Source organism: Anopheles coluzzii, chromosome 2, assembly GCF_943734685.1.
Source record: "Anopheles coluzzii chromosome 2, AcolN3, whole genome shotgun sequence".
Lineage (NCBI taxonomy): Eukaryota > Metazoa > Arthropoda > Insecta > Diptera > Culicidae > Anopheles > Anopheles coluzzii.
In genome coordinates this window covers 110,091,786-110,118,789 of record NC_064670.1, presented here as the reverse complement: position 1 = coordinate 110,118,789, position 27,004 = coordinate 110,091,786, and the positions used below count along the sequence as shown (strand labels likewise).

At 44.1% G+C, this 27,004-nt stretch overlaps 1 protein-coding gene across 1 annotated transcript in view; it reads right to left on the bottom strand.

Annotated features, from left to right (window-relative positions):
- LOC120948513 (uncharacterized) overlaps window positions 1-15,866 on the bottom strand; it is a 61,435-nt gene extending 45,569 nt beyond the window's left edge. Inside the window, exon 1 of the mRNA XM_049605650.1 lies at window positions 15,774-15,866. The gene's annotated coding sequence lies outside the window, so the exon portion shown is untranslated. The remainder of the gene's footprint in view (window positions 1-15,773) is intronic.
- Between the last annotated feature and the right edge of the window lie 11,138 nt (window positions 15,867-27,004).

Sequence of the window (27,004 nt, the reverse complement as noted above, 5' to 3'; positions counted from 1 at the left end):
AGCACCTGTTCCACTGATTGATATTGATATTTAATTATGATTAGTTGCTTTCTGAGAGTTTAAGTAATATCTATACTTACATACGTCATACTGATCAGAAATCCTATTTTGGCCTTTCCTTCTTCTTCTTTGGCTCAACAACCGTTGTCGGTCAAGGCCTGCCTGTACCACTAGTGGGATTTGGCTTTCAGTGACTAATTGATTTCCCCCCATAGCAGGATAGTCAATCCTACGTATGGCGGCACGGTCTATTTGGGGATCGAACCCATGACGGGCATGTTGTTAAGTCGTACGAGTTGACGACTGTACTACGAGACCGGCTCTGGCCTTTCCTTATTCTTTATAAATCTTTCTAAGGTGATTCTTCCAGGGACCAGCTTAAAGAGATATTGATTTTAGAACATATTTGCCTCGGGAAGACATTCATCTTGAGAGACATGAAAAGTATTGAATATTACGGGACCTTTAAAATGGTTATCTTAAAGAAACAATTTATCTTGATGAGACTCTTAGATAGACTTCACTGAAGTTATATTCCTGATCTCACAAACACATTAAATGAATCAAACATTTTAAAAATTCTTTAGTTGCTGTTGGGAATAAATTTCTGATATTCATTTTGCAAAGAAGCAATTTTTCAGTTATTCCTCATTGATTATTTTGGGTCGTGTGAATCAAACCTTTTCAATTGCTCATTGAAACCTGACATTTTTATTTAAATATAATAAAAGACATTTGCTCGCGCGTTATGCAATGAACATATTTTTTATAGTTCAACTTAGAACTTTCAAAAACTGACAAAACAATAACAAAAAAAAGAAAGCTTTAAGACAATAGTTATGAACAGTCATAATACAATATGTTTTATTACAAGATAAATGTTTGAAAAAAAAATGCTATCGATCCTATCGCCATGCTAGATAAAAAAATCTAAAGCCTTTTAACACATCTATCAAAAAAATAAACAAAAGAAGCCCTTCATAATCATTGAAGCAGTCACACCTCCAGAAAATCAAAACCAAACAATCCTTCCACCCAAAAATTAAAAAAAAAAAAAACAATCGTTTCGAACAAAGAGCACGGATTGTTTATATTTCACCCGATCTCCGCAATCATGCCGCTGTCTAACAAAGTTCGCAGCCTCGCCGCACCCGGTCAAACCTTTCATCGCAATCAACGCAAGGTCAACGAAACCTTCACCCGGCACCACTAATTGGCTTCAATCTTATGCCCGCTCGAGCTACGCAAGCCAAAGGAGAGAAGAAAAAGGAAAGACCCGCAGTTCGCACTTTCCAGCACCGGCTGGCACGGTGTCTCGGTGACAAAACCCTACCCTCTCACCACTTTGCCGAACACACGACGTTCCCCCCAAAAATGGTCAAATAGAAATGCGACATGAAAGCGAAACTTTCGCGTGCGCACTCCCAAACCAACGGTCCTACCGCGACACGGACCGGAGATGAATGAACCTCCGTGCGGTTTCGTGGGGATTGCCAGGAACGCACTGCACTGCACCACTCTCACCAGCACCGGTCACGCGGGGCTCAAAACGGTACGGCCAGCTTAACAACGACGCACTGGCCGGCAGGTGTACGCGCGCGCGCGCCTTGGACTTGGGCAAACTGGCGGCAGAACCCGTTTGAACGCACGCACCTAACCTTGCACATGAATGGCGGGCAGGTTTCGGGGCGCAATCGGTGTGTCCGAGCACCTGCACTACCACCATCCCGTTGTGACCGATTGGTTGTCGCAAACCATCCCAATCGTGCGAGGGGAACGAATTTCCACCGCAGCGGCATCCAGTGACGCCAAAGGTTAACGGACTTCTTCCTGCCCTGCGGGCGAGATTGACGAGATTCGACCAGTGACTGTGTGTTTGTGTGTGCTTTTATTGGTATCTTGTACCGAGTGAGGAGTTGACGCACACCACACACCGCGTAGATAGCTGCAGTTCCGTGTGCTTAAAGAAAGGGAATTCCTCGTGACCAATCATTTAGGGAGGTGTCTTACGCCGGGGCAAGGGTTTTTGGGGTGTCCGAAAATGATGCACCTGGTTCCAACAAGCGCGAGCGACAGGTTTAGTTTGCTTTTGGAAGGCAATCCAACCGCTCGCCAGGTGGTCGACTAGGAGGGGAACTCAACGCACCCGATCCGTTGCGGAATTGGATCCCCCGTGCCCTTTGCACATAACCGATCGTACGCGAGTCTCAGTCGCTTAGGAGCGGCAGCTTCCGTGACGGTGTCTCTTTGCCAGGAGGGGTCCTTTAACTTTAGAAAGCAAGCTATGTGTGTGTGTGATAAAATGTAAAGCCCGTGCGAACGGCAACAGCATTTCACCCCTTGGGGCGTGATTTAAGCGGCCGAAAACAGTGTTCGGTATGGAACACTGCACGCGTGCACGCGAGAGAAAGAGAGAAGCACACACTCTCTTGACCTTCATCAACGTCATCGGGCTCGTACCGTCAACACGATATTGTCAGACAAATTTAAATCGTTCCAAAGCACGGTGCAAATGAATCACTAACGCGCGTGTGAGGGTTGGGTTGGGCGAAGCTTCCGTTGCTTGTTTCGGGATGGTTTGTGCGGCGGTTGTTTTTCTACTGCCACACTCGAGGCGTATTTTCTCCTCCCAAAAAATGGGAGACGCACTTAAATGGTGGCCCAGGGGCACTCCCGATACAGCAGCGTCAACAAGAAATTTTGTTTATTTTTCTTGCTGCCTTGCTTTCACTGCTGCTGTGTGAAGACACTCCCGTTTCCGGTAGCATCAAAGCAGGAAGACGATCGTGTTTAAAGGTTGTTTATCAATAAAACAAACTTTAAACATGAGTAAATCGTAAATTTTAGAGCATATTTATTAATTAAAAATAGTTGGTTTGCATTTATTTAAGCGTGTAAATCTATAATGTCATCGATAATCTGCTTAATGGCATATTTCACCCATAATCGACATCAATCATTTGTCCCTTGCCCTGTTAAGTAGTTAATCAAAGCTCTTCGTAAGCTGCTTAATCATCACGAAATAGTAAACACAGCGCAAAGAAAGTGAAATTTTATAGCCTCCTCAAACTGTCCCCTAATGTTTCCGATAGCTTCGCTTCGTGTTCCTGGGATAGTGCACACACACACACACAGAAAAGGGCCACCCCGAATCCCCGAAAACCATATCGAATCCGATAAGCTGATCTGCTTTACCAATGGAAAGGCAATAAAATAAACAAAAAATTAAGCTCGCATCGCTCGATTTCCAAAACAATCGTATTACGAAACACGCTAGACGCCGCACGTCGATCGTTGCCACCCGCTTTTCTTGTGTTTTGCACAGAGCAACCTTAATGTCAACGACATGCAGAACGGCAGCGAACCCAAAAGTGTGCAAATTGTTGTTCGCTTGCACAATAACGCATAATATTATGCGTCTGGCATAATTATGGGTTCGTCGTCTGGCGAGCGGTGTGTTCCCCTTTTTTTGGCACTGTTGCTGTAGGTTAAGTGTGTATTAGCATTAGCATTATTGAGAAAGTGGTTAAGCTAGACTGTCAGCTTTACATACGATTAGCTAATGATGGTTGGCGCAAATGTTTAATGCATCGCTGAATAATCTCGAGGGGATGATTTGTTCTTCGTTGATGATAGTTACCTAGAACGATAAAAAACAGATTTTTTATATTAATTTATACACAGAAAGCATCAAAAATAATTACTCTCATTCATTGTTTTTTTTTATGTCAGATAGCAAAAAGTTTTATTTTTCATTTTTTACATCATAATTTCAAATCAGACTTTTTAATCAATGTTAAACGACCCACATTTAGAACAAGGACAGGTACGAAAAATAACATTATGCAGCCAGAATCAATAAATATCGGATGTTGTTAAATGGGATTGGAAATTTATTAAATTTCGATCTATTTCATGTTTAAAAGCATTTAATTTTTATCACATAAAGAGTAACTAGCTCCCTATAAGACAGGCATGTCTTCTCTACAACATTCTTGCATCAGTACCATAAGCGCGCTGGTAACAAAATACCATTGCAGTGAATTTTGCCAACCACTCAGCAGTAGAAGAACAAGTGCAGCAACAGCAGCTTTTACGCTACCGGTATGTAATCAACTCTCAATGTACCGTGCCTTCCCAGCAACCATCTTTCACGCGACCACCAACTCATAGCGATCCAATAGGTGCAAACGGTTCTCGGTGCAAACCCTCAAACCCCCTTCCCCCGGTAGAACAAGCGCCCATAATTATATGCTTTTATGGTGAGTTTCATAATTCATACCACCGGCCGGCAGGAAAAGCCACGCTCTAAGCCGGAACCACCGGTCGGAAAAAGGGATTATCTTTCGCCCGCTAAACGGTGTTTATGGCGTCACGCTCAAGGTGGGTGTGTTTGTGTACCGATGTGAAATTCGCGTTCCAGCTAAGGGGAAGCTGAAGGTGAGGTTTCAACCACCAAGGCCCATCATTCGTCATTCTCGATCGTCGTAGCTTTTGTGTATAGATCGTATTTACCAAAACTCGCCTGGCGTCGCCCTATGTAGAGCCTTGCGGAACTGCTATGCATCGGTGCAAAGGTATCCTCCTGCATACACCAGCTGTTATCACACCATTTTCCACCGGCAAGCATTCATTATTATCGTCGAACGATGCCCAGGCAAGCTCGGGCATATTCTCACCATTGCTACCAGCGCGTCCAACCCACAGTGTGTCCTTTCAGCTCTTCTTCCTCGCTGCTTGAGAAAAACAACCATTCTAGCGCGCTGGCATAGTGGGAAAAGGAAAATTTTGCGCTCAAAATGGTAATCATGTACCGGGTACAGGATGCAACCATTTCCGAGTGCGATGGCTATTTGTTTACGCGAATGCAATGTACCGCGATTGTATAGCGCGGTTGAAGCAAAAAAAAAAATATGGTTGGAAAATCATACACCTTCACAGATAGAATTGAAGGCTACAAAACTACCACGAGTATAATTTAACTTTCCTAACAAATAAATTACAACGCTGTAGATGGACAAACTGGTACGAACATTGTTCGTAGAAATTATGAATGCAGTTTTGCAGTCGTAAAAAAAGTGGAGCCAACAACCGTGTTGCGAAGCAACATTAGAAACAATCGACAGTAAATGTTTCACCCGGCGTGCTTAAGGAATCGGTCATGGATAAAATGCAAATAAATGTTTCATTTAATTATGTCCCACGTCAAGGCAAGCATAAATCAATGGAAACGATAAAAAAAACGGCAAAAGGCACACATGTAGCACAAATAGCAGCATAAATGTGTACATTATTTACACGTGGGCGATTCGTGGGCGAAGTTTGAATTACAAAACAAAAACATCCAACTCCCACAGAACTCAACAACACCATCGTTCGGCTAACGGTCCACACCAAATGTTGATTTATAACATCCTCCCGCTATTTCCCCCAAAAAAAAAAAACATGACACAATTTCACTGGCCCCGCCCCAAAATAGTGCTGATCGCAAATTGGGTGGGCAAATTTATTACAATATCGAACCACCATCAATCCAGCATTGGACGAAGCTATTTTTGATGATGTACAATGTTGATGTTCGTTTGTGTTTTTTTTTTTTTTGCACTTCATTCTGTATTATACTTTCCGCACCAGAGCTTTCCCCTTTGCCAGTGTGGTTGCTTCCCATTCCATTCAGACAGACAAAAAAATATAATCTACAGATGAGTAAAAGAATCCCCAAATTCCCGGCCAGTGGGGGCAGCGAACGAAAACAACATCCAAGAGCCGTGGCCACCGCCGCCACACGCCAAACGTCAACCGGTTGATTTGTGATGGATAAAAAATCATAACCAATAAATTATTCGCCCGCCCCGGCAAACATGGAAATCATCAATAAACGAACGCAAACCAGTCAAACAAAGAGTGCCGCCTCCCCCGGTCGGAAGGTCAGTAAAGCACGTGAACAAATGTTGAGAGTTTGGTAAACTAGCCCTGTTTGAGTACAGTCCGTCCCAGCCCGGTCCCTCCCGAAGGGGTTCTACATAAAGCGCCGGCTATTCATTCGGCCTCGGAACCGGACCGGCCGCAACAGCAACCTCCACGGGTAGATGTCGAATGATTTATTCATCCGTTGCGAAACCAGAATGAGAAAGCACTGGAAATATGACATGCATCCAGAATGTCCATATGAAAAGCCGAACAAGTAAAAGGAACAAAATAACATACACAAACCCATACACGGGAAGGGAATGAAAAATCACAATCGCACCGAATGGAAAATTGCATCCGGATGCAGTTTAACCCATGCATCGGACCCGGTTTGTGTGTTTGCACTGGAGAAATATGATGACATGGGGTCGGAAAAATGTTCGCTTCATTTCACCGGGGGAAAAAAAAATTGTGCTCTCGTTACAAAATGAAGTTAAAGATAAGCAACAAAAAACAGCACGATCGACGCGCATGTTGATCAGGTTCTGGTTAGTAATGGAGCGATAGTTGGAAAAATTGCTTCTGCTCGTTACTTGATAACCGGTGCAACGGTCAAGGTAGAAAGAGTTTGTTCTATTGTTATTCTATCTGCAGTGCAGCTGCTTTGTGTTGACACAGTAAATATGCATTTCAACATAAAAAAGGGTACACCGCGTATCTAAAAAAAAGGGGTAAAGTGGGTCAATATTTGTATGTGTAAGTTTTCAAGCAAATAATACTGTTAGAAAACGAAGCGGAAAAATAATTTAATGCGGAACACGTTAAAGCCTTTTGGTTGTACTTCAGCTGTTGCCAAAAAATAAGTCCTTTTATTCCGCCAGTTCGTACGTAACATTCGCTCTAGCTAATCTTGCGAGCCTTTTTATCCTGTTTTCTTACAACCATTCTCTCTTTTTCCCATTTCTTTTCCTCTCTCAGCAATTCTTAACGCGCATGTCGACAGGTCGTTGGAACCATCCTATTTTGCAGTTGTAAGGTTCCAACAAATACTATTATAGCAAATGCAAACGTAGTCAAAAAAATATAAAAATAAACAAATATTGAAAGATTCAAATAAGATACGGTAAAAAACAAATGAATGATTTTTTTTTTCATTCATTTGAAGGTTGTTAAATAATATTCTTAAATTAAAGACATAATAAACCTAGCTAAATAGAAACTCGACTGAAAATATATGATGGTTGTATTAAAAATGACTTGAATGTTGCTAAATATTTTAACAATTGAAAAATCTATACAAAAGCATACTAGAAAAGCAAAGGAAGGAGGTGTTAAAGGGAGAACAAATAAAAAAGTGTCAAAAAAAGAAAGAAAATGAATTAAGCATATTAAAGGAAAGAACGATGGAAAGAAAAATATATTCAAATTCATTAGATAGCAGAAATATTGAAACACAAAACCTCTAATTGATGCTGTTTTGTCATATGACATTTAAAAAAGTGAAATCAAAAGAAAAATGAGAAAAAAATAAACATAAAACAAACATGAAATACATGAGAACAAGTTAAAAGTTACACAAAAAACAACAAAACTTCACATAAAACTACACTTATCGCTAATCGAAATAAACATGAAACACTTGACCGTTCAACATCCAAAACACATTATATAAGCTACCGGTTTCGTGGCAGCGCAGGGGTAAAACCAATGGCACAGAAAAAAAAACAGAAAACAGACACAATGTAGTGCATTTTTGCCCATTTTCATTGCACCCTTCCATAACACCCCGTAGAGCGCATTGAAACTAGGGCACTGTGACCAACACCGATTGAGGCAGGCTGATCGGAAAGCCATTTGCAGCGTGCAAGTAGACAATACCAACACAAGAAGAGAATAGCAACAGCATAATGCAAAACAAAAAAACCAACACAAAAAACCGGCACCAATCCACACCCCTCCAAAAGGGGCAGAACCGGGGGGCCATTATCAGCGAACCACAAACGCGGTGAATAAAGGTATGTGTGTGTTTGTGTGCTTCGGAAAACAATTTGCTGCCCGCTGCTTGTCACCTCGTTTTTGAAGCGCGCGAGACCAAATGGGGCACAACTCGCCGGAGTACAAAAGGCACCACTGGGCTGGGATAGAACGAGATAGGAAAGCTGCAACGAAAAAAGCTTTGTTTACATAAACACCGTGTCAAACGTGTGAGTGCAAGCCCAGGCGCGTGTATGATGGTAGAAGGCTATGAAAAGGCACCTGAAAGCTGACGGTGCCATAATCATTTTCCAGCAGCGCAGCGACGCCACCACAAGTACGCTAGTGTGTGTGTGTCCAGAGCTTGCGTCCCGAGACGCGACTTGCAATAATTATTATGCAAACGTGCGAGCATGATCGAGTGCAGTGTCTGCATCATCGATGCGAAAACGAGCGAAAACGGTAACCGAACAACAGGCATGAAGAAGGGGGTGGTGGTTTGCCATGAAGGACGAATGCAAAATATCGTATGCACGGTGCGGACGGGGTGCTGATTGAAAAATAATATCAAAATGTCACTTGAAGTTGTGCAATCGGTATGCCGGCCCGGATTGCTTCTCGCCCTCCCTTATCTGCTGCTGTGCACCTTCTTCGCCTTGCTGACCTCCTTCTGGCGTCCGCTGGGTGGGCAGTGAGGTGAGTAAAAGTGCATTCGTCACCCTTCAACCCACGCAAGAGACACTCTTCGCCAATCCCCGCAATATCTCCCACTGCCGTCCATGCTTACACGAGCAGAATACCCTTCTGTCTTTGACGGTTGTCCGTTTGATGGTTCGATAATGTTTCGCGTTTTTCTTTTCAATCGGCGTGGGTGGGTGAAAGTAAGGCACTACTGCACAGTGAAGTCAGCACACACAGAAGGGCACTCGGCGCAAAACCAAAGCAACAATGAACGAAACAAAACCAAAAAAATCAACGCCACCAAACCACAATCTGACCTCGATTTGGCTGTGAAATAACTTTGCAAAATTTGCCCCCACCCATCCAACCGGCGAGCTTTTCCCCGCTACACCAAACGCGGTGTGTCGAATCGATGCAATCGATGAAAACGTCAGCTACATCTCGGTTTGCCGCTGCAGCAGCATATCGGGGTCGGAAACGCTTCTGCTTTATTCAGATTTCCCATTATCCGTTTTGACACATTTTCACTCTCTTTCTCATCTTATCGTCATCGTTATCATTCGGACTGCCACCATCACACCGAACTGACTCCGGTTACAATGACGCTCTGTCGTATAGATGAACCGAGAAAAAAGAGATGCGCTTCTCAAAATAGCTGCAAAAAACCAGACAGCTGACTGTGGATGCTTCGTGCTGGGGGGCTGGACGATCCATTACATTGAAAGTTTGATGAAAAAAAGAAAGTTTGCTGTAGCTATTTTAATCCAGGTTTCTGTGAAATCATCTAGAGCGCAGTAGTGAAGTGGATTTGCATTGGCATCGTTGACCTTTTGTTGCTACGAATCAAACATGGAGTTTTTTTATCTAACTTTACGCTAACAAAACTGTAATCAATTCATTAACATCAATCTGCCGGAAAGCTTCCAGGGCAATTGGATTACTAAAGTCGTATGATGTAGTGATGGGGAAAATTTGCAAAAATCCGATGTCGACTTCGATTCGACTTCAAAAAATTTTGAATCCGACTCCGGAAGATAGGTCCGATCAGCATTATCTGGAGCCGTTTGGAATCCTCTATTGTCTTTCAGAGTTGTCCAGAGTCATCTGGAGTCGTTCGGAGTCATTTGGAGTCGTCCGAAGTCTTCGGGAGTCGGGCAAAACCGTCCGGAGTCATCCTGAGTCGTCCAGAGTTGCCCTAGGTCGAAATCTACTGGAGTAGGAACCATCCCGAGTCAGCCGAAGGCAATTTTTTTATAGTCAGGCTTAACCGACACTAACTCCTGCTGACTCCGGTCTACTGAAACCGTTGCTCTTAGAGAGAAAAGTCTGTTTGAGAGGTGCATGGGCTACGAGATAAAAAAAACACCACGAAATGAAATGCCTCGGACCAACTCCAATTCCATATGACTCCAGAAGACTCTGGACATCTCTGACTCCGGGCGACTCCGACTCCACTCTACTTTAGTCGACACAGGACGACTCCAACTTTGATAATATGTTCAGCAAAACACTTGTTTGAGTGTTTTGATTAAAATGTGTCCTATGCTTCATGGAATTGACAGACAATTCTGAGATAACAAAAATAAAATTCTTATCGTCTCTAAAACAAACGCGTGTCGTTATATATCTCAACGTGCACCTATCCTTAACACCCCCGAAAACGTTATCAATGACAGACCGGGCGTGTCAATAAAGTGTGAAGCTCATCACATCGCAACTCACACATTCCACATCAGAGACAGCTGCCACCAGAGAGATCCGTTTTCTTCACCCGCTCGCACGCAATCTTACCTCGAATCATCCTCCCGATTCCATTTGCCAGATTCAATTGTTCCAATGGCACAGTTCCAATTTCAATATTTGCCCACACTTCCCACTCCAATTTGACACTAGAAAGAGGTGACACAAAGCCTCAAGAAAATCCTTTCGCCATCATTCTTCTCAAAGCTCCTCTGCTCACCAAACAAAAAAAAAAAAGTCCGATTAAAACGCGCTCCAATACATCCAACAAATCCGTGCATTCAATTCATTCCCCACCGACGACAAATCCGTGGAGTGGAGCGAAGGCACCCAGAGACTGTCATAAATCATGACGACGAGAAGGCGATTAGAAGCTCGCCAGCTATAGCCGGGAACCTCTGATAGGTCAATTCAAGCTCACAGTCACTGGCAAAAAAGTGGTAGAATACATTCCACTAATATCCTTGCCTAACTTGAAACCCTAAACCAAAAAATGGTCCCCTATCCCTCATGTGCTTCGAAACGGACTTTGAAAGCTCTCAGTGAAAATTTATATCCTTCTATGGTGAGGTAGAGTTGGAAAGGTTATTTTTTGCTTTCTTTGCTATCGCTCAACTTCGATACCATTTCCTCGTTTTGCCGAGGTTTATGCTGCTGTAGGCCTACTTGAATGACACACTGACTGACGTACAGGAAACGAATGGCCGATTGTCATTCAAGTCTGTCCGCGCGAAGAAAGGCTGTCCTGCAAACCGGGCAGCAGCAGCAATAGTTGGCAACAGTGACGGCAAGCAAATAGGAAACCGAACAAAAAAAAAAGGTTCCACAAAACCACCCTCGTTTTGCTCGACAAACTTTCGTCAGTCCTGACAAATCACTTCCGGGAGCCCTGGGAGGGAATGAGAAAAAAGCTCCTTTCCCCGGGTTTCAAGAGCGGTTGGGAAATTTTCAATTCGTTCTTGTATGTTGTGTGTATTTTGTCCGTTTTTTTAAACCCCCTTCCGAAGTCTCCTCATGCTTTTTGTCCCATTTAGAATAAAAAAACACAACCCGAACTTTCCACAAGCGCTGTCAGATACTGTAGCTGACAGCCGGAAGCGAACGTTTTCCCCTGCTCTCCTACCTCCCACACTCGGCTCGGCAAATATCACACATACACACTTTTCTGCCGATAAGAAAATTTTGCTCACTCGCACCCGTCCTCTCTCTCTCTCTCTAACCTTCCCTTTTCTCTCACCCACATGGCTCAAACCGTAAGGACGTATTTTAAGGATTTCTTTCCCCAGGCATTAATTAGACACTTGAAACAAACGATACTACAGGCGCACCGCATTCCTGAGCCAAACGTTATCGTACGGAGCATTTTCCGGGATGGATCTTTGCGCTCCGATGCCCTCCGGGGGCATAAATTTTCCGATACGTGACACGGAAACAAATGCAAACAAACCCCCCTTGCAAATGCGCTCCTGCGTGCTGGGTTCTGGGCAGGGAGAAGGTGAGGGCAACCATCGATAAACGGCACCAATCTACATGCGTCGGGATTCATTTTAAATGCCTGCCTGTCGGTAAAACCTTGGGGTGGTTTGTTTACTTGACTTTTCGACAGCTGCAACCGAGTGGGGGAAGGCAGAAGGAATCAGGGGTGAATGGGAAATGTTTCCCAATCATTAGGATATTTGAAGAAAATTGGACACATTTTACGATAGAATCCTCGTGCTCTTTCAACGTAGATCGATTTTACAGCCTGAGTGTACCTGTCTTAAGTGGAAATGCTACTCTAGAATCAGGCCTAGATTTGTAAAACTTGTAGGTTCCTTTCTTTCCCATCCTTGATTTAACCAATCCAGTTACTACTTGCGTCATGTTTTATTCAACCGATCGTATGATGAACTGCTGTACATGTATTGTTCATCCCAAAGCCGAAAGATGAGCCTACTTACAGCACAGATTGGCTCACACGATACCAACTACATCCTAGCCGAGGTTCTTTAAAAAATCATAAACGTCAAACCAAAAACCATTCAAGGGCTAATAAATCCCATCCGAAGAGCGGCGTGGCGCAATAAATGTTACACAACGCCTACGACCCGTCGAAAAAGCTTATACGACCCGGTCCCATACTGTCCCAAAAGCCAAAAGCCTATATAGCAACTGTACCTCTGCGGGCAAGGCGGGCAAGAGTTGAGCGTACGCTTCTTGAATTAATTTACAACCATCAATGTCACGCCGACGTACCGGCACATGGAAAAACCGGCTCACTTTTCCCCGGGCAACAAGCAGTGGCATGATCGGGCTTTCGGGCCCGATGGGGCGGCCTAACGTTTGACAAATAAACATACACAAAATCGGTGGCTTTTTCTTTCCAGCACCTTTCTGTACGACCGCACCGGTTCCGGTAAAGCTTGCGGAAAAGCTTTTCCCCCGCTCCCTATGGTTTACGAGCGTTTCGCGAACATGGGGCGTTGTGATGCGTTGTGAACGCTTTGTTGGGGCGGTGTGGCCCTATGGTAATGGGGCAACCGTTTTGGATCGTTTGACGTAGGCCGCTGATGGAAGCTACAATGCAATGTAGGATTATGTGGAAAAGGTATGAATGTTATGTGGAGGTGGTGATTTGCTAGCATTAAAGAACGGCAAAGGTGAAACGATGGTCCCATTCTGCCTACGCACGCAGTGTGTTTAAACGTAACTCGAAACAGACGAGCGATTAGAAAGGCTGGTAGGTTGGATTTTAGAATACGAGCAAGTTTATAGTGACGTAAACGAGCATGAACAATGACATAAAAAGAAAACAAATACGAAAAGAAACAGGTAAACATCAAAACAGGTCCTAACTGCGTGAGATGCAGCTAACGAAGGAATGAAAACACCATTCGTAACACAAAAAAGACATTTATATAGAAATGTTAAATATTATGTTATCTGATATAATAATCTCATTAGAATTAATGCAAACATTGGGGCCCTTCACGATTCTAGTCAGTTTTTTGTATGGAGTTTGACAGTTGGAGGCTGAAATCATGTAAACACTCCATACAAAACCACACACAAAACTAACCTGCAATTTTCAGTCTAGATTATTCTAGCCTCAAAGCTAGAATTAGATTCGAGTACCTGCTCGAAAACACGGTGTTGTTTACATTTATCCCAAGGTGCATTAAAGAGATCAGGTGATGGAATCCAGAATCAAAGTGTATGTAGTTCAGGCGGTCTCATAGCATGTTTTTTATAACCAAATTTGAATATCACTTTTTGACAGGATGAGTGAAAACTTTTGTTCAAACAAGCTTTCTGGAGGCTTGACGAATACATAAAACACTCTTAAAATCTTCATTCACAAACAGAAGCGATAAAAATCAGCCTTTTAAATTCCTACACCTTGGGATAAGCCCACCTGTATATTATTCCTACTTAGCTAGCTGCTCGAAAACTGCTATACAATGCAAACCGCTGACAGGCTGAAATTTCAGCCTACGAACTTAAAATGGAAAGGGCCCCATTAACAGCAATTATTCAAAATGAATATTTTTATTAATAATTTAATTAATAATTAGTACACACAAAATTAAAAAGGATTCAACAAATAATTCAAATACGAATAATGAAGATACAGAGGACCGACATGGACAATACAAGTAAATTATTTAAAGCTCTTCGCTCATTTTAGTTACCTAATTTGTTATGTGAAATTGTTCGATAGATTTGTTTTAAAACGTAGAAGATGTATGTTTGTTTTCACTTTCAATTCATATAATTAATGTTTTACATATTATTTTAAACATTTATTGGCTAATAAACGATTTTTTTTAGTTTATATTTATTTCCTTCTAGTGAAATATTACTTTAAAAAGCTTTATTGCAATGTAAAATATGTTCTACTGTTTTTTTATTGTTTAAATCCATATGGACGACTTGTTAGTCCCAACAAAACAAATTACCTTCAACACGAAACCGAAACCCCCACAGATAGAACAAGCCTACCGGCAATACTGTCCCAAAACCGAGATTGTTTGACCGAAAGTAGAGATATAGGTAAAATCCCCGTCTCAACTCTCCTCCCTCCCCCAGTCCTCTCCAACCTCTCAGTCACACATAAAACTCGGCAAAACAAACACAATCTCTGCACGCACGTGAAGCATTTAATTAGAATGGCCGGCCACCGGGTAAAATAATTGTCACACGCTGCCCATTACGCTCGAGCGGTCTGCGTGCGTGGTCCACCGTGCGCCCTACGAGCGGCCGAGCGGTTTGGGGGCTATAATTTAATTGTGATGGGAAATTCCCGTGTCCCATTCCCGGGCGGCCCAGACAAAGCCGTTGAAGCTGTATTTCGGGGGTTTTTCGTTTGCAGGCGCGGAAACGGTTCAGAGACAAAGCTTTTGGTTTGGCTGGTTCGCGAGAGCGAGAGTAGGAGAGAGGTGAAAAAGTACCCTTCATGCAAGGGTCCTGGATCCCTGCCAGCTGTGTGCATTTCCACGCAGATTTTACTAGCGGGACATAGTTTCGCCAGCGGAATTTTTAACCGCCAATGAGCGCGGGGCCGGGTGTTTCCGCGAGTTTTCACCGCGAAGGCTCGATTCGGGAGGCGGAATGTGCGAATGCGTAATTGTTTTGTTTCCAACAGTACCATTCCTACTCGTCGCCTGCCTACTTATTGCCATTCATCGCGTATTGCGCGCCGAGAGCGTATCTTAACGAAATGATGGAGAGCATTATCAAGAATGGAATTTATTGCAATGCGGGGAAAAGGTTCGCTTCGCTGCACGTTCGATGGAAACACGGATTAATTTCCTAACATTCCATCTCGTACGTACGCGTTTCCTAATCCTTCCGTTGCCATACATTGCTTTTTAACATCGAAATTTGTTTCAAACAAACAAACCAAGATGCGTGCAGCTATTGAGGCGCGTAATGTGACTCTTACGAAAAAACAATCTTTCCAGTTGAAGAGTTCGGCCGGTACCGGGGCGGCAGTGGTTTGCTCCACTTTGATTTCCGCTCCGGTGGAAATGCGTTGACGTAAGTGAGGGTTGTCATGTGTTTTTTTGTTTTGTTTCCTCTGGGCTCCGTGCCCGGCTGTCCCTTGTGCTTTGTGGTGCGATGAAGTAATTTGACCAATTTCAGAAACGAGTACACCGGACTTTACACCGACACAGAGGGTGAGAGAGAGATGGAGGCCAAAAGAAGTGTCTAAACCGTCGGACCCTCGTGCAGCTTACCGAGCTGTGAAATGAGATTTGTCTCCGAGAAGGGGAGGAAGAGAGGGGTAAAAAAGCACTCACACACACACACCGGCCCGTATCAAACCGTACAACAAACCCGCACTACGCACTGCACTCGTTTGTTCAATTTAGTCAACAAAACCTCGTAAACTGGCCCGCATCTTCCACAACTCCGCTCCGTACCACAATAGCCATTCGAAATTTTTAAGCCCTTTAAGCTTCCACCCCGGCGCTTTGCTCGCTTACCTTTCTCGATCGCTCCTAAAGGTGGCAAATTTCGTTCGGTTTCGTTTCGTTTCGTTTGTCCGGTTGGACGCTGCAGTGATCGGACCCTTTAGCAGAAAAGCTGCAAATGAAACGTAAAGCAAAGTAAATGAGATTCTGTTACTATGCGCACGAAATCAAGAAGGAACTGGAGCTCGATCGGAGAGAACCTTGCTCGTGCGTAAGGACAAATGATATTCTTATTTCTCCATTTACTGAGGTGGAGGTAGACTTTCGTGAGTAGACAGTGGAACAGAGCAGATGAAAGTGAAGGTGCAGCTAATCGGAACGGGAACGGCACGAAGCAGTACCTCGCCTCGGGTACTGCACGCAAAGTTGAAGTATTTAGGTCATTGTACGTATGTGGAGAGTACGGGCGTAATAAAAAGCTCTGTGTATCTGTCGATCAGAAGGATCGTGCGAGGAAGATAAGATCATTGCTTCAGACTTCCATAAGTGGATGCTAGTGGATGAAACAATTCCAATAATTTGATCGTGAAGGATGGCTTCTTATGAGTCACCAGGTTTGTTTGACGTCCTTGCTTCAGTAGAAGACTCTTCTAAGTGAAAACTTATGTTATTTCACTTGTTTTGTTATGCGATTGTTTAAACAATTTGATTTGATTTTTGATTGGCATTGATAAATAAACGAAGGCAATGATGGCGTGTACATTATTTGTTATATTAGTTGCCAAAAAATAAATAAAGTTAAGCGTAGAAACTATGGGACTTAAAAGTATTAACCTTAGAGGATGCTGGTGACATATGACTTGATTAGACCGAAGTTATAACCAGAACCACTTCAAAGCACCATTCCAAGCAGCAGCTCCGTTCCCTTGCTTTCAAAATAGCCATCCATATTTTTTATCATCTGTGCACTATCCACACTTAATCGTTTACGACCACATTTGATATTGATGATGCTGTCATTGATACAACGATGTAGTGATTGAGCACGTTACTTTATATCCAAACCTTCTCCCCCGATTCCAGCTCGCAGCAGGGTAGCGCCATCCCTACTACCGCCAAACCAATAGCTTACACCGTTTGCAACTCAAAACAGTGAGGCGAAAAAAAGAGAAGGCAGCAACACTCCCACGGAGCCCTAAAATTACTCACGATTCCAACCCGCTTTTCAAGGGAGTGCCGCACACTATGGGAAAGAGCAACGGTTGAGCGAAGCAGCAAAAAACACAAAAATGGACTCATGGTACACTTCACGGAATGTTTCAACGCTGAACCCGGTGGCGAGTCATCGAGTTAGGAAGAAAATTAAGTGCATGGTACCGTGGCACTGTACTACCACAGTGCTGCTGCCCGACCCGCTGGCTGGGTCCCGCCAAAGAAACTGGTTTAAGGCTAGGAACTGGAAACATGGTTAAAAATCACCGACCGCCCCGAGGACCCGACAGGCGGCAAACTTCGAGGTGTGTCACTGTGTGGTGGTGTCGCCAGTAGGTAACCGATCGTTACCAGTGGGGGAGTGTGAAATGGGGCAATCGTGGCGTGGAGGATACAGGAGGGACGAGAGCTTCACCAGTTGCAACCCTCAAACATGCACACGCACACACACACACACACAGAGACACAGAAGCAGGCAAAATTGGAGCAACTCTCGTGGGTCCTGGCTGGGCGTTCCAGGCGCTGCCAAAGGGTCGAAGGACGGCGAAAGTAATGCAAGTAATGATAATACGCAACCGCCAGCAAGTTTCCGATGACAGTGTTGCATAAAGACAGGGTGCTGCAAAGCATGAACCGATGAAGCAAGGGGAGGGGTGTAAAAAAAATGCAACCAATTGATCGAGACCTATTTTCGAACCTCGCCTGCAAGCTAATGTCATTAAGCTGATTAAATTGTCGCTCTCGATGGGGGCGATTTACGCCCCAGGAGCTCTTCGGGCTGCGAGATGGCTTGCATCTCGGTGGCTGCAAGGGCAATGTATATTAAATTCCAATTGCATTTTACACACACTTCGCTATCACCCCGTTCACTATCACAAGCTGGGAGAAAAGTGGGAAAAAATTCCCACTGCGAGCATTCTCTAGATAAATATTGCACGTGTTAAGCATGATTTATTTGCAAAAATTTAAACCAAGTGTGCACCAAGAATTGCATACATTAAGGCGATAATTTTAACTGCTCCCGTAATGCAACGTACAACGCGCGTAGCATAAAAAAAAGAATGGTAAACATGCTGCTCATCATGAATATTAATAAACTTTAGCACTACGCGTACTGGTGCTCCCTCTAGTGTACACAGTTCGTGTGTTTGCGCCACCTTTTTAGTGCGGCACGTACAGAAAGACACCAAACACACGAGTAAAGTAAACATAAAAGCCACCCGTTACAGTGCAAAATGATTCCTTCCGGCAGCGGCGGTGTTAATTCGCGCCAGTGCTGACGAGGCTGCTTTCGTAATAACTGTCCACCATCACTGTGTGTGGCGGCATCGCGACAACATTACTCGCGCCATCGTCTGTGGCGGCCGTGGAGAACACCAAGGAACGCGTGAAATATTCCTCCCCAAAGCCGTAGCCCACCAGACTTCAGTCTGCTAGCTAGGGGTCAAAGACGATAAAAACAGAACACACTCTACGCGCCAAAAAGGTTGACATTCTTGTTTCAGACCATCATAACCGCTGACAGCCCCGACGGTGGATGATGATGGCGATGGTGACTCCCCGGTACGGCTCTAAAATGACACATAATGAGGGTATTGGGCAGTATTGAATAACCATAAATCACCCACCGGTGCAGTTGAACTGCCTTGATCTGCCTTGATGCCTTCGCCGGCTGTAGGGTGGGCTGCGGTCAACAGATTCGCGTTTGATTGACGTGACTCTTTCGCTTGGTGGGTAGGCGCAGACGACGACAGAGGACAAATTTGTGTGCAACTTATTCCATCATCAGCATCATCACAATTGCGCGGAAAGAGGTGAGCAAGGGTTCAAAATGACGCCTGAAAGGGGATTTGCATTTATGCAACAAGGTGCGTCCTCCGTATGCAAAATGCATTTTGCACGGCTGGACAGATTACAAGTGAGTCGATGTTGCGTTAAAAGCTTTATTGATTAAATGGGTGCTTTTTTATAAGGTACTTAACAATTACTTAAACATTACATATTTATTGAATAATGTCAAAAAAGAATTGATACGAAAAAAGGATCACAACTCCACTTATTTAAACACAGTTACAGTTTTACGAGAATTGCAGTTTTAAAATAGTATAAACAATTTTAGAGAGTAATAATTATAGTAATTACTATTTGAACATACATTTAGAACTTCTTTTATCAATCTTCATGCACCATTTCTATCAATATGTGAAGAAAAAAACAAATATAACGAAAAAAATGTATTAAATGCTATTTTGAACAAATAAATTTAACAAAAAAAAACTTTGTTAATCCCATCAACAGTTAGGATGTCAAGTTTCTTGCCGAATTCTTCACAAAACAATACCAAACACTCATGTGAAAGTATAATCTTAAAATGTAAGGTGTAATAAAAAAAATAGGTCAAAGAGACAATAAAAAGCCTCAATTGCAGCAATACTTTCGCGAACAAAGCAAACGAAACCTATCCGCTCAAGTGCTACCGTGCTCCATTTCCATCTCAAATATGTATCAAATTGTCAAAACTTCAACTACCACTCCAGAACAAAAAGCTACAATTTCGATCCCTACACCTGCACAGCGAGCGAACGTGTGCACGTGTACAGAACTGTCTTCTTGGCATCGTCAAAAAACTGTTATCTCTCTTGTCTCCCCGCCACCCAACAAAATTCGACAATGATAAAGTGTGCCAGCAGCTTCCAGCATCTATCGACATTTACCACCGACCCTCCTTCACTCCACCAGCCAGCCAGCCAGCCAGCCAGGCAGAGAGGATGCCGTGAAACGGTGGAATTCAATTAATTAAATTCCTTCGCTTTCCCGTTTTCGCAAACCGCAGAAGAAAAACACTTTCCAAAGTCACCACCAGCACCAGCGCCGGTGCTTCGGCTTTCATTTTACAAGCAGCAGGATGTGTGTGTGTGTGTGTGTGTGCGTGTTTTTTCGGCACGAGAGCAACACAACCCCATGGCAACGAGACATCAAGAAAACATCAAACATTAGACAATTTGTCTCGAGTCCTAAGGCTAAAGCAGAAGCAACAACCTCCGCCCGTAGAGCGTCCTTTTAATTGTGCGCGTCAGGATCGCGAAAAAGCGTTTCGTTTCCTTTCAACATGTTTTGCTTGCTTTTGTTGCCGTTGTTTGTGCTGTCTCCATTCGTCTGCACCAAAATTGGCAACACAAAAACACGGCTGGCTTACCTCGGTTCTACAACGAATCGATAGAAATTCAACGTACCCGCGCCTCAGCTCACTCAGCACAATCCGAACGGAATAAACAATTTCGTCCGGTATTAATCGTCTGCCATGGGCGCATTTCACTTGTTATCGTTCTAGATTCCTTAAAATAGCTGCCGTTTTTGCGTGCTGAGCGCGTGTTCAATATCAGCCCCGCGCACCGATCGAACGTTCGGGAGAGCAAGCAAGCAAAGAACAACCGCCGGAGCCCGGAGACGATGCTACGCTTTGCCGACATCAACCACATCCGGTAAGGGTTGGTCCAGGGGACGAGCAACATCCGTGTACAGAAAGCAACCATGGCTTCGTAATCCCCAGAAGGGATTCAAACTACTAACGCCCAAGCGCAGCTACAAAAATCCGACAATTCGAACCGTCGCTTCAGAAGATTTTGACACCCCCGTGGAACGATCCCAAGGATGCGGTTATTGCGATGGAAAGAAGGGGATTTGACGGGTTGTGGTTCTACCGAAAATAGCTTTCCGAAATGGTCGTGGGCGAGCTCGTGGCACGTCGAGTGGCTAAAGATGTTGGTATCCATTCTGCCTGCGTTTGGCAGATTTCAATCGTCAGCGTAACGAAACTTTAGCCAAAAATAGATCATCGCTTTTTTTCTTCGATTCATTGTAAGCGCATTTAAAGCCTTGCCATTCCATTAAAGCCATAAACGGTACGATTATAGCAATAAATCAGCCCACGTGGAGGTTGTTCACCCTCCTAAAATGCAAACTCTTGCTCTTCCGCGTTGCATTCGATACCGGGCGGAAACGGTAGCGTGCTGCGAGCCGTGCCCGTATGACAGCTGTCAGACAGCGAAACATAAACAACGTACATTTAGTGCAACAAGTACGCCGAACAGGGGGCCCCCCCGGATGCCATTTATCAACACATTGGCTAAGTTATTGCATCAATCCAATCAATACCCTTGTAATATGTTCAATTCTGATCGATGGCGTTCCTTACCAAGCTAAGAGGGGTTGCGTTCTATGGCGGAAGAACTTGAGGTTCTTCCGAATATTTTACAACCCCTACAGGTTTGAAGTTTGATGTGGTGTAATTAAAATACATTATTTATTACCAAATTGTTTTTTCTGCTATTACAAACATAAACAGTACGTTCTCTACCGCGTTGATTCCCATGAACTTGAGGAGATTACTCCCGTGATACGTCTTACAACCCGTTCTGCATGCAAAGCTTCAGCAATTCCACCGAAACTTTGCAGCCGTGCCGTATCGCAAGCCTGTCGGATTGTTTCCTCCCAGTTGGAGTTTCCGTATCTTACAAAGGACATCTGCGAAGGAGCTCCAATAGCGGTGTATAGCGCTAGAAGTTAAGCTGCCAGCTAGAGAAGGGAACGTCCTTATCAACGGATCTGCCAGCCAGGAGTGGCGACGGAGACAAATTTGTGCGCTTTGCAGTTTGTCAACTACCACCAACGCCACGACGACCATGGCGACCGTAAATCTATAATTACTCCAAATTTTCAAGGTCCCTCGAGGCAGTTTACAAAAGTGACAGAGACGGGCTTCGAGCTCGAAGCTGGTACTGTGTATGGCTTCTCTTGCGTCGAACCATAGAGCGCCCGCACACCAACACACGCACAAAAAAGCCCCAAGATAGTCGTCTAGACGTGACCCTGTGATCTGTGCTGTGCGAGCGACCGGCGAGGGGACGTGTAGAACGAGCCGTCACGATGACATTTTGCTTGGCGAGCACTTTTGACTTGTTTGTGTATTAACCCGTAAGCATGATTTATGAAAAATGACCTCTCATTGATTGTTTCTGTGGGTGGTGGTGGTGGGTGCAGTCCAATCGAAGCGCTAAATAAGCGCAAAATGGAGTTAGTAGTGGTGGTGAGACAGAAAAGCAGCACAAAAAACCGGCACCAGTACATGTATTTCGAGCAACAAAAGACTCGAACAGGCGAAGCAAGAGCCTTCTTGCACTGCAGTGCGCCTCGGTTCGCATCCAGCGGTCGGTTAGATAATTAAAATTAATGATTGGGTGGCTGCTGTAAGGCTTGGGTGGTTCAGGTCGGCAGAGAAAGGCACCCAGGGAGTGGGCCACGCCGGTGTGTACTGGCGGCAGGGTTTGCTTCGACTGAACGAAAGGACAAAAGAGAGTCTCCAGTAGCTAAAGTACACCTTCCTCTCTGTACGGACGAGCCAGGTAACCAGCGGCTAATGGTGTACCGGGTGGGTCCTCAGTACACAATGTACTGCAACGGCGATACGGCTGTAGAGCCTTTCGGTGTTACTCTGTCCGTACAGCCGTACAGGGGTACACCGATTATTAGCGACTAATTAATAATAGGGGAACTTTTCAGTAGCACAACGAAACCACCCGTCTGAACGTGTCCTTGGAGACCCTGCGGTAACTATCGGGCGGACGGTACTTCAGGCGATACGGCAGGCTTGGAGAGCTGCGCTGGCGATCAAATTTAGCGATCTTGAACTGAGGTTGGGTCAGCGTGTCGAATAGCAGCGGGGAGGGCAAAGTTAAGAAGAGAAGTTGTGACATTACCGCTCAAGGGAAGATTGTAACTGACTGACAGAGAGCGATAGAGCCGTCACAACGGCATAATCGGTTACACAAAATCTTGCGAGGTGCTACTGAAGACGATAGAACACAGAGTGAGCAATTACCTGCGCTCAAGTTGTGTAATTATCAAGCGCACTGTTACACACACACGCGCGCGCGCTTAGAATTGGGTCATAAAACTTGTGTTTGCTTTTCGAGTGATATAAAGCACTGCAAGCAACAAATCTAATACCACTTACACACCGCAATAGGAAACTAAAACTTACATTCGCTTCCTTAACCTCCCCCCAATAATAGCTCCGACCCCGGGCGTACCACAATTATGCTACAGATTGTATCGAGAGGTGAAGGTGAACCACCACCATCCATCTCCCCCGAATGCTCCGTTCGAAACTTTCCCATTTTATGTAAGAACCGACACTTAATCGTTTTATTGGCACCGTATACCACCCGAGTAACCTCATTGAGCTTTCCCACTCCAGCCTCCACTTCCCGCAATCACCTAACCGTAGGAGAGTAAACAAATTTATAGACAGTAATTAATCACGAAAACGGCGTGCGTCCAATGGGTGAAGGAAAATTGGACTCAACCCACCCTGTTCCTATACACGAGATCCGTCGTTTACGCTTCATTTCGCGTTTGTGAGTTTCGAAGCAGAGTAGTGTGAAGCGCTCTCCAAATGGGTAGTTAATCCCACACGCATTGCTCACTCCGCCCTGGCTGGAGCGTGTCCGGAAATTTGCAATTCGGAAAGCGACGGGAAATGGCCACGATATGGCTACGATTTGTTGTCATGCCCCGTTTATGTAGTCTTTCTTTGGGTGAGGTTGTTGTTTTATTTGCAGCCGTCGGGTTAACTTTTCCAGCCATCTCTCGGTCGCGAAAGCATACGCGCGTGTCCGCTAATTGGGCCCAATTTTCCCTCTGTGTGTAAACATAATGTACCGAAAATGTAAAAACTTGCGCCACGCGAACTTTCACGCTCGTGCTGAGTAGGGTGGGCGCCCTTATGGAGATTGCGTAAGCCACAACACTCTAACCTTTCGAACTGGCCTACTTCTTGGCTTTTTTGGAGCGTGTGCTTTACTTTTGTGATCTCGAAACGGGGACCTCCAATAACACAGTGGCTTGGTGCAGCATAAAAGCCAAACACATCTACAAGCTACAAAGTGTGTTGGGTGATTGCAGCTCTAGGCCCGCATGTTATCGGGATTTCTTGCAACTCTGGAGATCTAGATCACAAAACACCCCACATCATCATCATCACCGCCATCATTCCCGTCTTGATCACGTAAGGGGTTGCTGGCTTTGATGTTCTTCTTTTTTCTGTGCTGGTCTATTTGAATGCCTTTCTGTCCTTTGTTGGTCATTGCAGCATACTTTTCACTTATTTGTGTTTTTTTGTTATACTCATGCTACACACCAATCACAAGAGAAGGGAAAAAAGCGGTGGCCTATCGGAGGTCTTCGGCTCCAGCTAATTGCTACCTCCGCGCAACCTGACTCAAATGGGTCAGCACTGCGCCGGAGTCTTGCACATGGTTTGGTATGATTTTTTCCACCTTTTCAAACGCAAACATCCCCCATCCGCAAACGAACGTTGCGCAATCACGGACCGCATCGATCACGGTACCGGCGATCTAAGTGGGTGCAACGATTCCTTTCCGCTTGCATGCGGAAAGCTAAAGGAAAAGCAGCCCCATCGCAGCACACACCGAAAAGGGAGCCATCACACTTTGGACAGATTTGGAGCAAAACATTTTCGGCTGCACGCTGTTGTAGATCGCGCTGCCAGATGCCAGGTTTTCTGTTTTGTTTCGTTTGTTGCTACCCTGTGCGAAAGGAACTCTCCACATACCAGTAACTCGCGGCAAGCCAACCGTATCCCACCCGGTTCCATGCACCCTGATGGTCATCAGCGTTCGATTGCCTTTTTTCCTTCACCACCAGCAACAGATTACGCGAACACACAGCTTTGAAAACCTCTCTTTTTCTCTCTAAACACAGACACAGGAATGTGCCAAGTGTCAATCAAACCAAACGGTACCGAGAAGAAAAAAAAACAGAAAAATACGTTAAAAACCATGAGTGCGGTCTCCAACCCCCGCATCATCTGGACCGCTCAATTTTGATGTTTTCCTTCAAAAATTGCCATTTTATGAACGCTTCTATCCCCGCATTCGTATTGTCGATGGGAAGATGGAACGCAAGCACACAGACACACACACCCACAATGGACCACTCGGAGGCGAGTACAATCGAGCTACAAAAGGTTCGCGTTCATGGGAAGCGATTTGTGCGCCCAAATTGCCCATATGGTTGGTTTTTGTTCAAGATGGAGATGTCTACCGAACACATTAGAAATGGTGATGGTAAACGGTGGTTGTGTGATGCTTGGTAGTCGATTTGGCGAGAGACGCTGCCTTTATACGATCGCCGAAGGTTTTGTGTCGTAGAAATCGCCACGGATCATGCGGAACAAAACTAGGCAAGATATTATTGAGGAGAGGGGTGTTTTGTATACATTAAATGTAAGAAATGCAAATTTGATGAGAAAACCGGGTGAAGATTTGTGGTGTCATTTTGTAGGATGCAAGTCAGCAACTACGGAAAGGATTTTTTAGCCATTATGAATATCACTTAAAGATTAGGAAGGTGATAATCATTCCACGATTAACGTACGGATTGGCTAAGCTGTACAAGTAAGGTTTACTCATTAGTAATATAGTTATATGCTGATGATGATGGTCCCTCCACTTTGCCCTTCAAAGGTTGCAGAACGACGGAAATTATCTTAAATATCTTTAAGTATAAAAAATAGTATTTCAATATAAAATCCGAGTGGATCATTGATTGCTTTAGAACTCTACTAATGAATCCAATAGGGTGCCACTAATTCCTGATATCTTACAATTTGTCTCCAAAGTCCCAAGGTCCCAATGTCCTAAAAGTGCACTATACGCGCTCGTGTCTCGAATCTTTGAAGAATCTCAATTATGAAACAACTATGATTTTGATTATGAGCTTAATGCCTCCAAGATCATATTGCTTGTTATAAATAGTCTTAAACAGCTTTGTTTTTACTATTGTTATCAAATATACCCTTGGTGTTAAACCCATTGTGGTAGAACTTCATTTTTGTTTTAGGTCCAGCTGCATGCTAAAGCAATCGATGATGCAAATGATCAGGTTTAATATTATTGATAACAGTTTAAAGATTAGAGTTTTTTTAAGTATCCGTTTTAATTGGTTCTAAGATATTCTATACCGAAAATACATCTACCTCAACACAAAAGTTCGAATTCTTGCAGGATTTATATTAAGTTTTTTTTTCCTTTTAACACTCTCTGAATGCAAAATAAACCAACTGTGTTGAACCACAAATGATAATTTGAGACTTTGAATGTGCAATGGAAGTAATAAGTTGATAAAATGCGATTCAAAGTATGCAAGTATCCTCCCACAAAGGTAAACTGTGCATTAATTAGGCTAAATTTGAATATGAATGCAGCAGCGGTTATATAAATGACTAGATGAAATAATAATAAATCACCAAAAAACGCATCCATTTTTTTCTTTAAATGTATGCTGTTTTGCAAGCTTTTTCTCATCCAAAGACCAGAGCAGTTAAATTAATAACTACACAATCAACGGTAACAAGAAAACCCTGTACGGGTGATCAGATTATACTAAACCCTGATTACATTACATTGGAAATTGATTACATTCAACTACATGCAACAATCTTGGTACAGAAAAAAGCTGTTCAAACAAAGTGTTACACGTACAAAATGCGAATCAAAGCGCTCGCCAGAAATGAGCATCGTACGAAACTAGCGCCAAATGTACAACACCAACGAAACCGAAACACATTCCGTTCGTCCACAATCTCAGCGCAGGCCAGCTTTCACCCTAGTCACACCCCTAACACACACACACACAAGCTGAGAGATAGCCACCGGGGAACGCAACGGTAACACGGTTCCCCCTCAAAACGGGTGGCAATAGAGTGCAAAGTTTTTAAAACAACGCCCTACCACACCCGACTCCCCATTTGAGCGAAAGAATTAACATACCACGTTTTGGGGAGGGGTCACAAAGCGGGGAAGCGGGTACAAGAATGGGTCGAAAAACATTTCAACCTTAACATTGACAGAACAAGCGCCAAGCTTTCCACGGTGCACTTGTAATAGTTATGCGGAACACGCACAGCACGGCACCGAGCACGGTACGGACGCCGATGCCCGGTTGCCCATTTTCCACACCGATTCCGAGGGGCGAAAAAGTTTTTCCATCCCGTTTCGTGGTGTGCCCAA